The following is a 10,594-nucleotide window of genomic DNA, read 5'->3' on the forward strand; positions in this document are numbered from 1 at the left end:
CTTTGAATATTACATGTTAATAACTTGATTGGAATTATAACCTTGAATTGACAGTTTGATACTTTGAAAATTTTGAGCCAGCCCTACCCCCAAGGGCTGTAGGGTGGGGCTCAAAGGAGTCAGTGTGCTAAAATTTCTTCATTTTCCTTGTTAAGAATCAGAGGTGCTAGTTTCAAATCCTTTTTAGTCTGATTCTGTATGCTAGATATTGAATAAGGTGGTTTTATTGTTTTTTTGTCACTTTGAATAATATTTCTGTTCATGTTAAAAACAAAATCAACTCTGTATAAATATATCAGGTGACCGTTAAGGCCCATGGGCCTCTTGTTTCATGAAGGCAGAGCTCTGGAGACATCATGCTGTATGTAAGTTTAGGAAAAACTCACAGAAGAAGAGGTACAGAAAAGTATTTGGTAAAGCAGCTGACCTTCTACCATGTGAAACAGAGGTGACAGAAGGCTTCAAGACCAACATTTTGGCACGGATGTCTGGAGATCAAGTATCTTTAGTGGCTCGAAATGATAAAATCATCATTTGTCTTGGAGAAAAGCTTTACAAAAAGCATGGCCATTTAGAACATATGTATAATTACATAGGGCAAAAGATGAGAGAGATGGCTCGTCTGCTTATTTGTATCAGGGAGGAAGATTCTGAAATTACAACTGTTGAAGACCTGGTTGATCCTAAACATTTTCCTCTTGCTCTTAGATGTACACAAAAAATTTGTGGGTATGAAGAGGATACCAACTCATACCGAAATCCATCCCTGGCCCTGAAATTGGGATATTCGCTCAAAAAGTGTAGGACAAAGTGAAAAGAAAGGAAAAGGTCAGAAACAATATCTGCACTATATACATGGGACTCTGATGATTTACCACGGCTTCATATTCCAAGCAAGAATAATTAGTATCATAATATACAAATCTTATCAGATAATTCTGTTCACAGGTGAATTTGAAAATATAAAAACCTGTTTAATGAAAGTATGCACGCTCTGAGACGGTACCGCAGCGAGATTTTCAAATCGCAGACAGTACACTCTCCAAGGTTTAAACCTTAAATTTGGATCACTCATTTATAACGATGGTTGAGATTTTGTTTTGAATTAAAAAAAAAAGATTCAGAAGAATTTACTTAAATAAAGCGAGAATGTACCATCTCTGCTCTGCTGGAAAGAGATTTTTGATACCTAGAAATTCCGGAAAGCTGTCGGTAAACGTATGGTTGTATACTACACACGGCAAACAACGTCGTCTCCTGTTATTTTCTCCACATGAATTGTTCATAAGGAGTACCAAACTTTATTAAAGAGAATAATTTTGTGACAAGATTATAAAAACAATCTGTCCCTTTAAGTCGTACGTGTAGCGGACATCGCCGTACCAACCTGTAATGAGACGTAATAGTTTATGACGTCATTTATCATAAAAACTCAGTCTGGAGAATGCCATTAAATAGATGAAAGGACTAAGCACGTGTTGCAGGTCGGTACAGCGATGTCCGCTGTACGTACGACTTAAAGGGACACTTAAGTGAAGTAAGTTTGTATTGATGATCTTGTCACAAATGGTTAGTTTTGTGTCCTGAAGTGGAGGACAAGTAATATTTCGGATAGATACACATTATGATTTTTTAAATTCCCGACCTGCATGAGACTCCCTTCATTATGAACAAATTGGAATATGATTCAGTAACAGTTGAGATAGTTGGCAATATTCAAGGTCACAGGGGTTAACTATCTTGAAAAAAACACTTTTAACAACATCTTTTGAATTACGAAAAGGACCAGGATGATGATATTTGATGGCTACTAAACAGCTGGAACCTTCAGCTATATTAAGGTCACCGAGGTCAATAGTCTTAAAACCCTTTGAACATCTCCTTTGAATATCAGAAAGATCAGAGTTTAATGGTATTTGATCAGTAACATGATGGGACTACCAAGTTGAATAAAATAAATGAATTTCATCCCTATTCATTGTCCCAGTGGTAAAATATTTTAAACAAAACTTTTAACGACTCTATCTTCTGAATAACCCAATTGCATAGGGTGGTGATATTTGGCCAGCTACATGCTCGAATGAAGAATTATCAAATTTGTTTATATGAAATACCTTGACAAAATTTAAAAGATCACACATTGTCAAATATGTATAAACTTTTTAAATACCTTATCCCAATAAATAAAGTGTCGAAGATGTTGATACTTAAGAAGTTGATGAGGGGGTACAGGGCTTTAAAGTTTAGCAGACTTAATGTTTTTGTATCTTACAAGGTCACAGGGGTCAAATTTTAAAATCAAGTTACTCGAGTTAGATAAACATGATAACTAATATTAAGACCGGTTTGTCTTAGTACAACATCCAATGATGTAACTTTAACGGTAGCGCTCCATAAAGGATATGTTAGTTACCAACTGCGTTCATATAACCGTATCAGCTGTAAAAATGTAGACCATTTCTTGTCGAACTTTTTCAGTGTGAGACAATTGAATAGAGTTCTTCGTAAGCAAGGTCTTCGTCGACGAAATGCCGGCGTTTCGGAGGAAGTTATCACAGCAGCGGTAGAGGTTAGTTGCAATTTGTTTAAAATCTTACATACCTGAAGACGAGTAGGAGTACCATAGTTATTTTTGTGTAATTTGACCTTTTATGGGAATGTATTTTTAGATTGTTAATGTGTACCTAGTGTAAATTAGCATGAACTGATTCATAACAAAAACTAGTTTGTTTGTGAAATTGAATAAGAAAGATGCCATGCACTATTTGTAGTTGAAAAAGAAAATTATAAAGTAGAACAATGGAGAATAAAATACATGTTTATAAAGTTGCTTAGCTTTGTTATAATACATACCATCATTGACGTAAGTATATGTTACAAAAGTGTTACTTGACATATTATACTTAAGTTATTTATTCCTAGTCTGATATCATTACGTATATGAAGATTATGAAGAAGAGTTTCTTTAAGTTTGTTCAGACGTGTAATGAAAACGTATGAAAATGTTAATCTACTAGGATTTTTGTGAAAAGCTGATATTGATGAAGTTTAACATATTTTAGGAGGAATTACATGGCAGAGTGTCTTGTCTTGGATATCGAAGTATGGCTCGTCGAATATTGTCAAGTCATGGCATCGTGTCATCCAGGTAAAATTATTGTCGCACCGTGAAAAACTGAAGGAAAGCGAGACTAGAACTTTCCGTATTTACTTGTTTTTTGTAAGACTGACAAACCGGGTACACGGAAACATATGATTGAACGTAAAAATGGAAGCTCAATATAATACATTTCAAATCTGAAGGTGCATGTTGCTTTAAATATTAAATGGAAAGACTTAAGAATATAAAAAGACAAAACCGTGGATAAGCGATATTTTTCTTGTCAATCTTGATTGATTGATTGATTGATTGATAGTTTTTACGTCCGCTTCTCTACCGAGTAGTTCGGTTATCCAGCATTGAAGAAAAGGCGGGAAAATGAGAAGAAGGGATAGAGTATGGAGTGAAGGAATAGAAGAGGGAGTCTTGTCAATATATGTACTGTATATACATCCGATATAGAGCAGTGTAAGGACGCATTACATACATTATGTTTGGAGCTCCATGTGACACAAAAGTATTTCCAGAAACCTCTCCCTTGGAATCTTTTAAATGAACCAAACAAAAATTAGGTTCTTTTCATCAATCGATGTTGACTAAGTTATCATTATAACAAACAGGATATTGACACGGCGGTAAAGGTTATTTCAGTACACATCGAAGTCCGCACCTTTTTTTTAGTTTACTTGAACTGGGAGTCCAGTGGCTAGCATTCCTTTCTTTATGTTTGTATGCTACCACACACTAAAATGTTAAAGATTTGTTTTCGATCATAATTTTTATTTTATTTTATTAATATGGATCGTCCGTATCAATCATAAAAAAGGAAAGAATAAAGAAATCATCTTGAAAATTTAGTCTGAAAAAATATATGTCTTATGGTATACACATTGAAAAATCTGGAAGGTTTTATGTAAATCAAGAACTACTTAGGGAAGTACAACATTTAACATTATTCATATAAAAAGTCTTCAGGTTTTACTTGTTAATACTCAGAATAAAGGGATTTCCAAGTATGCGAGATAGTGCTTCTTGGGCCTAGAAGAACTCTTTTTAACCCTCAATGGGAGTGGGAACTAAATGTATATTGGTGTCATGATTATGTTAATCAGTATGCTAAGGCACTACACTTTCGGTCACTGAAATGTAATATATATAAAATCATAAGGTAAGACATGCATGAAATGTTATATTAATGTGACTCTGAATATAAAATCCAGGGAAAGAATTTCCAAGATATTGAGGGAACTTGACCCTCTTGGAGTTGCCAACAGAAGAAAGCATCGCTTTAGCCGCCGAACTTACATCAACAAAGGGCCAAATTTTCTATTGCATATGGACGGCTATGACAAAATAAAAAGGTTTGGATTTGCAATACACGGTGCAATTTGTGGGTAAGTATTATAAAATGAAATTGTTATTGAAGATTGGTAAAAGTAAAGCATAACATAAAACAGAAAATTTTGGATTGATTCATTCAATGTTGCTTGAGATTTCTGTGATCAATATGTGTAAATGTGTTAAGGTTACGTGAAATAAAAGGGGAATAGTAATAAAGATAGTGCCGTCGCTGGGGCTCGAACCCGCGACCCTAGGCTTTCCAGCCCGATGATCTACCGCTAATCTAAACGGAAATTCCCTACAGTTAACGCTTGTAAGGCAACCTAATTAATCCACATCTTTTACATTATTCCCCCCTTTTTTCAAACACCAACCCAAGTTCTTTGACTCCCCGCAAAGGGTTCTACCTTGATCGGGGAGGTTCAACGGCACCAATTTGTAATATGATAAGAATAGTGATAAAGATAGTGCCGTCGCTGGGGCTCGAACCTGCGACCCTTGGCTCTCCAGCTCGGTGTTCTACCGCTCAGCTAAAGGGGAATTTCCTACATTTAATGCTTGTAATGCAACCTTATTAATCCACAGCTTTTACATACGTGTTAGTCGTATTTTTAACGTGCAGGTTTAATATGACTATAGTTTTTATAATAACAATAGTGCTAATGCTTCTTAAAAATAAGTTTCAATACTAAGCCTTTCAGATAGAATGAAACTATTTTGATTAGTGTATAAACCTGAACAGAATGGGAATAATGGGTCCATAATAGATATAACGTAATGGAAGTCAAACGTGGACTGTCAGAAAACAATATGCTTGGATAAATTGCATAAGATAATGGATGATATAATATTTGTTTTGGACGTTTGACATAAACGCTGATAATGTACGTATCAAATGTGTCGGAACGTTTCATAACGTAGTGCTCCCTTTGCAAAGATGGGACAGACTCAAGGATTTGAAATGTTTACCTTTACAACGATGTAAGTAAATTGGAAACCGTATTTGTTGCTTGATATGGAGCGTTTCGGCTATACATGAACCTTCAAAGAGGTGAAAGCGGTAGGGAGGTACTAGGAAACTCTTGTAATTTTTTATTAATATATATAATAACCTGTCATAAGTTTACCTTCATATTAGATTTGTGATACATGTTTTGGATTTTTCATGGTTGCGAACCTCTGTCGAGCAAACATAAACAATTCAAAACGTGTATCATGCATCTAATATAAATGGAAACGATTGACAGATTATTTGCATCATAAAATACAAAGTAAACTGTATGATGTCATTTCCGGGGTGATATTACACACGTTACATAAACATAATTAATGTGATGGCTTTATGACACTACATAACAAAGTATTCATATGATAAATATATATGTATAGGCTATGCATACTGTATGATATAGGTTACTTGTTTGGAGGAGATGTAGCCCCATGTCCTGTTTAGGTATAGAAAAGGTCCTACATATTACTTGGGTGGTCCCCTCTTCTGGGAGTTTAAACATGTTTTTGAGTGTTATTGAGTATATTCTCACTATTCAACATTAGACATACTGTATTGTGTTGTATATCATAAGTAAAAAAGTTACCTATTCGCGTAGTAGGTACATGGTTTTTGAAACATCCGGTACAATCTTTATAGCGAAAACCTTATTCAGTGAATATAAACTGTGCAACTGTCAAATGAAAACTGGAGGAGTGACGTCACGTGACGAGTCTGTAAATATGTTGCAGACCTCGTTCTATAAATAGAAAAGTGTTACAGACCTCGACCTAGAAATAGAAAAGTGTTACAGACCGCTACTAAAATTAGGCCGAGGTAATTTCCCAGCCAGTCTGTAAATCTGTTACCATTTACAATACTGAATTCAAATACAAATGAATTATCTCATCAACTTCTGAACTTCGTTAATATTGATGATGTTAATTGTTCAAGTAATATTTACTTGAAATTAAATATCACATGAATTGAATCTGAAATTCAATTTTTGTGTATGTTATTTTGTATTTGAAGTCCTGCACTCTGTGATTCCAAAATGGTTCATGCCATCCATGTGCTTATGCCATGAAAAATTATTAATGTTATTGTAAAATGTCATATAATAAAACAATTGTGGACTTCAGTTTCAGTCTATCCCTGATTTTCGGACCTGGTCTGAACAATATTCACCTCGGCCTTCGGCCTCTGTGAATATTGTTAAGACCAGGTTCGTTAATCAGGGATAGATCTCACCTGAAGTCCATAATTGTATAATGTAGACATATTTCATCTTTGAATGTAAGGTTAATGCATAAACCAAAGGAATTCCACATGTATAGCGTTCCGGGAAGTGCATGTGAATCAAACAGGTAACTTGTAATAAGTAAAATGCGCTATTCTAGATTTTCCAGACGTGTATTATGGCTGAATGTTGGACGGACAAACAACAATCCCCACATTATTGGATACTACTTCATGCAATATGTTGACGAGATAAAAGGTAATTGCGTTGTATCCCTATAAATATTTAACTAAATTTAGCAAATAGGAACGAAAAATCCTAGTAGTCTATGACCCGGAGAATATAGTTGTTATTTTAGGAAAGGTAAGACATGAATTGTTCTGTTATTATTTCTCTTGATGATAATTTACTAGTTAGTTGAATGTGTTTGTATTGGTTGTTCCTGACACTAGCCTATTGCAGTCTATCAAGGCCCTACAGCACATGTTCCCAATCATAAGTGCTTTAAAAATGTGTATTGAAGAAAAAGAAAAAAAAGTTTCTAATTTTGTCTTTGTTCCGGAAGCTGACTTCTTAATTTATCGTGATGCAAAATGTTTAATTCATACAAAGACATGTTGTGATATTTACATTTGTGTTGCAGTCCGGTTAGATAGCTGTATCAACTCAAAATGGTGCTATTAGTAAAAGCAAGTGTATAATAATATTAACAGTACTACATGTACAGTTATATGATATCTGACCTCACTATGTAAACACAACAGTCAACCGTCAACCCCCTCCCTCTTCCCACCAAAACAAACACCGAAGTTTTATACTCAACCATTTAAAATTTCAAAAATGAAATTTTAGATCTGTGTTAACAACGATGAACTGATCAAGAAGAAATAACAATGTTTAATAAAATGTGATTTGCTGAAAAAACCCACAGCTCACTGTCACCGTGTCACGGCAATAATGGCGATGTATGACTTGTTTTGAATCAAATTCACATCATGTTGATGTTGGGCCATCGAAGTGTGTCTGCTATTTGATTCTATAACAGGTCATTTTCTCTACAATAGCATCCGTTGCAAGTGGCGAATCATGTCAAATCGCTCCGGTTCTTCGGCAAGTCCCATCGGCGACATTTTAAAAGCTGCTTTTAGTCAAGTTGTCATAGTCGGTCGATACAAGAAGTCATCTGGTTTCTTAGAAAACTTCACATTCCACAGATACACTTTCAATTTCCGTTCACCCAGCTGGTCATTTAAATATTAGAACAGCTGCGATTCGAAAATTATACCCACTGTCTGGAATGTTTCGTTGGTATGTAGGAATACGTTTTTGTCTGTCCGACTGCCATGGTTATTGTAAGTCTGAGCAGGCCTTAACCAGTAATTGGACTTCGGCGAAATTTAACAGAAATAAAGTAGATATTAAGAGGATTTTCATAACGGAAATAGATAGTTTATCAAAAAATTAATATTAACGATCACCAATAAATAACTCAATAAGATGGAAATGATTGAATATCGTAACGATTTTCCGATCGTGAGCTTGATCTTTCCTGATGGTGACATCCCATTTATCCTTCCTAATGTGTTGACATGTGGCGTTCGATTATGTAGTCGAGAGTTTGCAACGAATATCATGACTTCCGTGATATATAGACTGTTGACGGACACACTTACAGCACTGGGTTTTCCATTGAAGACTACGGCAAAGTCTTATGGTCACCATCATGATATTGTAGGGAAATAAGCTACTTTTTTGTGTGATATGCATGTTGCAGGTTTTGATTATTCTCATTGAGTCTCTTGTGATTTAGTTGTCACTTCTCTAGTTCTTTATGTGAGGACGTAATACGATATGGAATTGACCTAGATGTACAGGGTTGGTGTTGTGGATGAAAACGCATACCCTCTCGGTATACCTGGTCTAATGTAAATGTACACTTGTCCTTTTACCTTTGCAATAGTTAATTCTGTTTTGAGTTCGAATCTTGGTTCGATAACACATTTGCATTTTCTCTTTTTGTGAGTTCGTTGACAGTTATCAAGTTTCACTGGAAAATATAATCATCCTTGTGATAAAGTATCATTGTTATTTCTAAAGAAACGAAGAGCCAACAGTTAAAGTAGTTCTACTTATATGTCCATAAACTTAGTGATGAATGCTTGTTGATTACAAGGTGTGCCAAGATGCATACGGATGGATTGCGGAACTGAGAATGTGTTGGTTGAGGACATACAAAAGGCTTTTAGATGGGACAATGATGACGACATGGCAGGCGAAAAGTCAGTTATAAGAGGAAGTTCACATTCGAATCAGGCAAGTAAATTAGGATGTCTTTTATTTGCAACAGAACATACTTTAAACTCATAACCTTAATTGAAATGATATAAGAAAAAAATATTGTTGTGGCCCAATTCAGAAAGCTCGTCTTAACACAGGAGAAATGTATCTTAAACCATATTTGTTATGGTGAATTGTAAATTTGCTTCAATTACCTTTTCTTGATGGCGGATCTGGAGATTGCATCGTTATGTTGGAAAAAAATGGAAAATGAACGAAGTTGGCTTATCTGAATTGCAATTATGGAAATCATATGTTATAATCAAAAATTGATAATTGAATATTTGTAGCGGATTGAACGCTGGTGGCTTTCTGGCAAACAAGGTGGCGGTCAGTATTGGATAGACAAGTTTAAAGACATGGAGATGAGAGGTCTTTTATCTACGTCAAATGTTGGGCATATGTGAGTTTAGTACACGACATGTCGATTTCTTTGATTGTGATTTGATAATTTCTAAAAAGTGAAGCATTGTCTTTCATTGACTGGGATGAAAGAATACTTAATAAATATTACGTCATTAACGCCAGTTATTGCCGAGTTGTTTGTGCTGTTTTATTTTACAGATTTATTTTCATTGTTTGTTTATGTGTTGCCTACGGCTCATGGACAATTGTGTGGTCAAACAGCACTAAAGTAGGCGTTCATAACGGTACAAATTTTCATAATAATAATAATATACAACATTCGATATAGCGCCCTATCTAGCTAACATAACAGTACATATAATCAATACAATTAGCATAAATATTAATCAATACAATATTGAGGAACTTGCAGGAGCTGCCCTATCAGGCCATAACTACTAGTCCTAAGCCACCTTGGTAGTATCTCCCTATGTGTGTATGCCTGCGTGTTTGCTGGAGATGTATTGTGTTCTGTCATTTATTGTGCCACCTCATTTGAATGGTTCAGCATGTGTGGTCCGACACCCACCCCAGACCATTTTATACTCCACCTGGGTTGTTGGAGTTGTGTGGGCAGGAGAAAAACACTTTCTCTAATATTTCATGCGTACGGCGACTTAGGGATCGAACCCCGGCCGCCTGTTTGGAAGGCCGGAGTGTTAACCACTCGACCAATCCGCCCACAATGATATTGTTTGCACATGAAAATTACAACTGGGGACTACACGATAGGCTTCGCGATGCTGATAACTTTATACGCCGTAATCTGTTTACGGAAGTTGAAAATTGAGGGTGTCTTGTGGCAACTAAAATGTAATGGTAGTACTTGTATTTGTATTTGACAGTGAGTGTGCCCGTTTTTCATTCATGAACCTGCTTCAGCAAGACTTGGATAAAGTACGTATGGAGTGGAACCAGCACCGTGTGCGACCAAATAAGCAAGGCGAGTCACCAACAGGAAAACCAGACATAATGTATTTTATGCCTACCTTGTACGGTGAGTTTTAACATGAATTCCCTCTTAAATTTGTTGCAAGACGGCGATGTAATTAAGAACTAAGAAGACGTATGTTTTTATAACTTACGATATACTGCATTCATACAAAGACAAGTAAAACTGTAAACAAAGATGTCATTGGAAGGCCAAACAATGATATGAAAAATATATTTGAATTAGACATCA

The 10,594-nt window shown here is 35.5% G+C and overlaps 1 pseudogene; it reads left to right on the plus strand.

Annotated features, from left to right (window-relative positions):
- The window catches only part of LOC110462025, a 13,122-nt pseudogene that overhangs the window by 1,789 nt on the left and 739 nt on the right, over positions 1-10,594 (plus strand).

The sequence above is a fragment of the Mizuhopecten yessoensis genome, unplaced genomic scaffold (genome assembly GCF_002113885.1).
Source record: "Mizuhopecten yessoensis strain PY_sf001 unplaced genomic scaffold, ASM211388v2 scaffold10727, whole genome shotgun sequence".
Taxonomy (NCBI): Eukaryota; Metazoa; Mollusca; class Bivalvia; order Pectinida; family Pectinidae; genus Mizuhopecten; species Mizuhopecten yessoensis.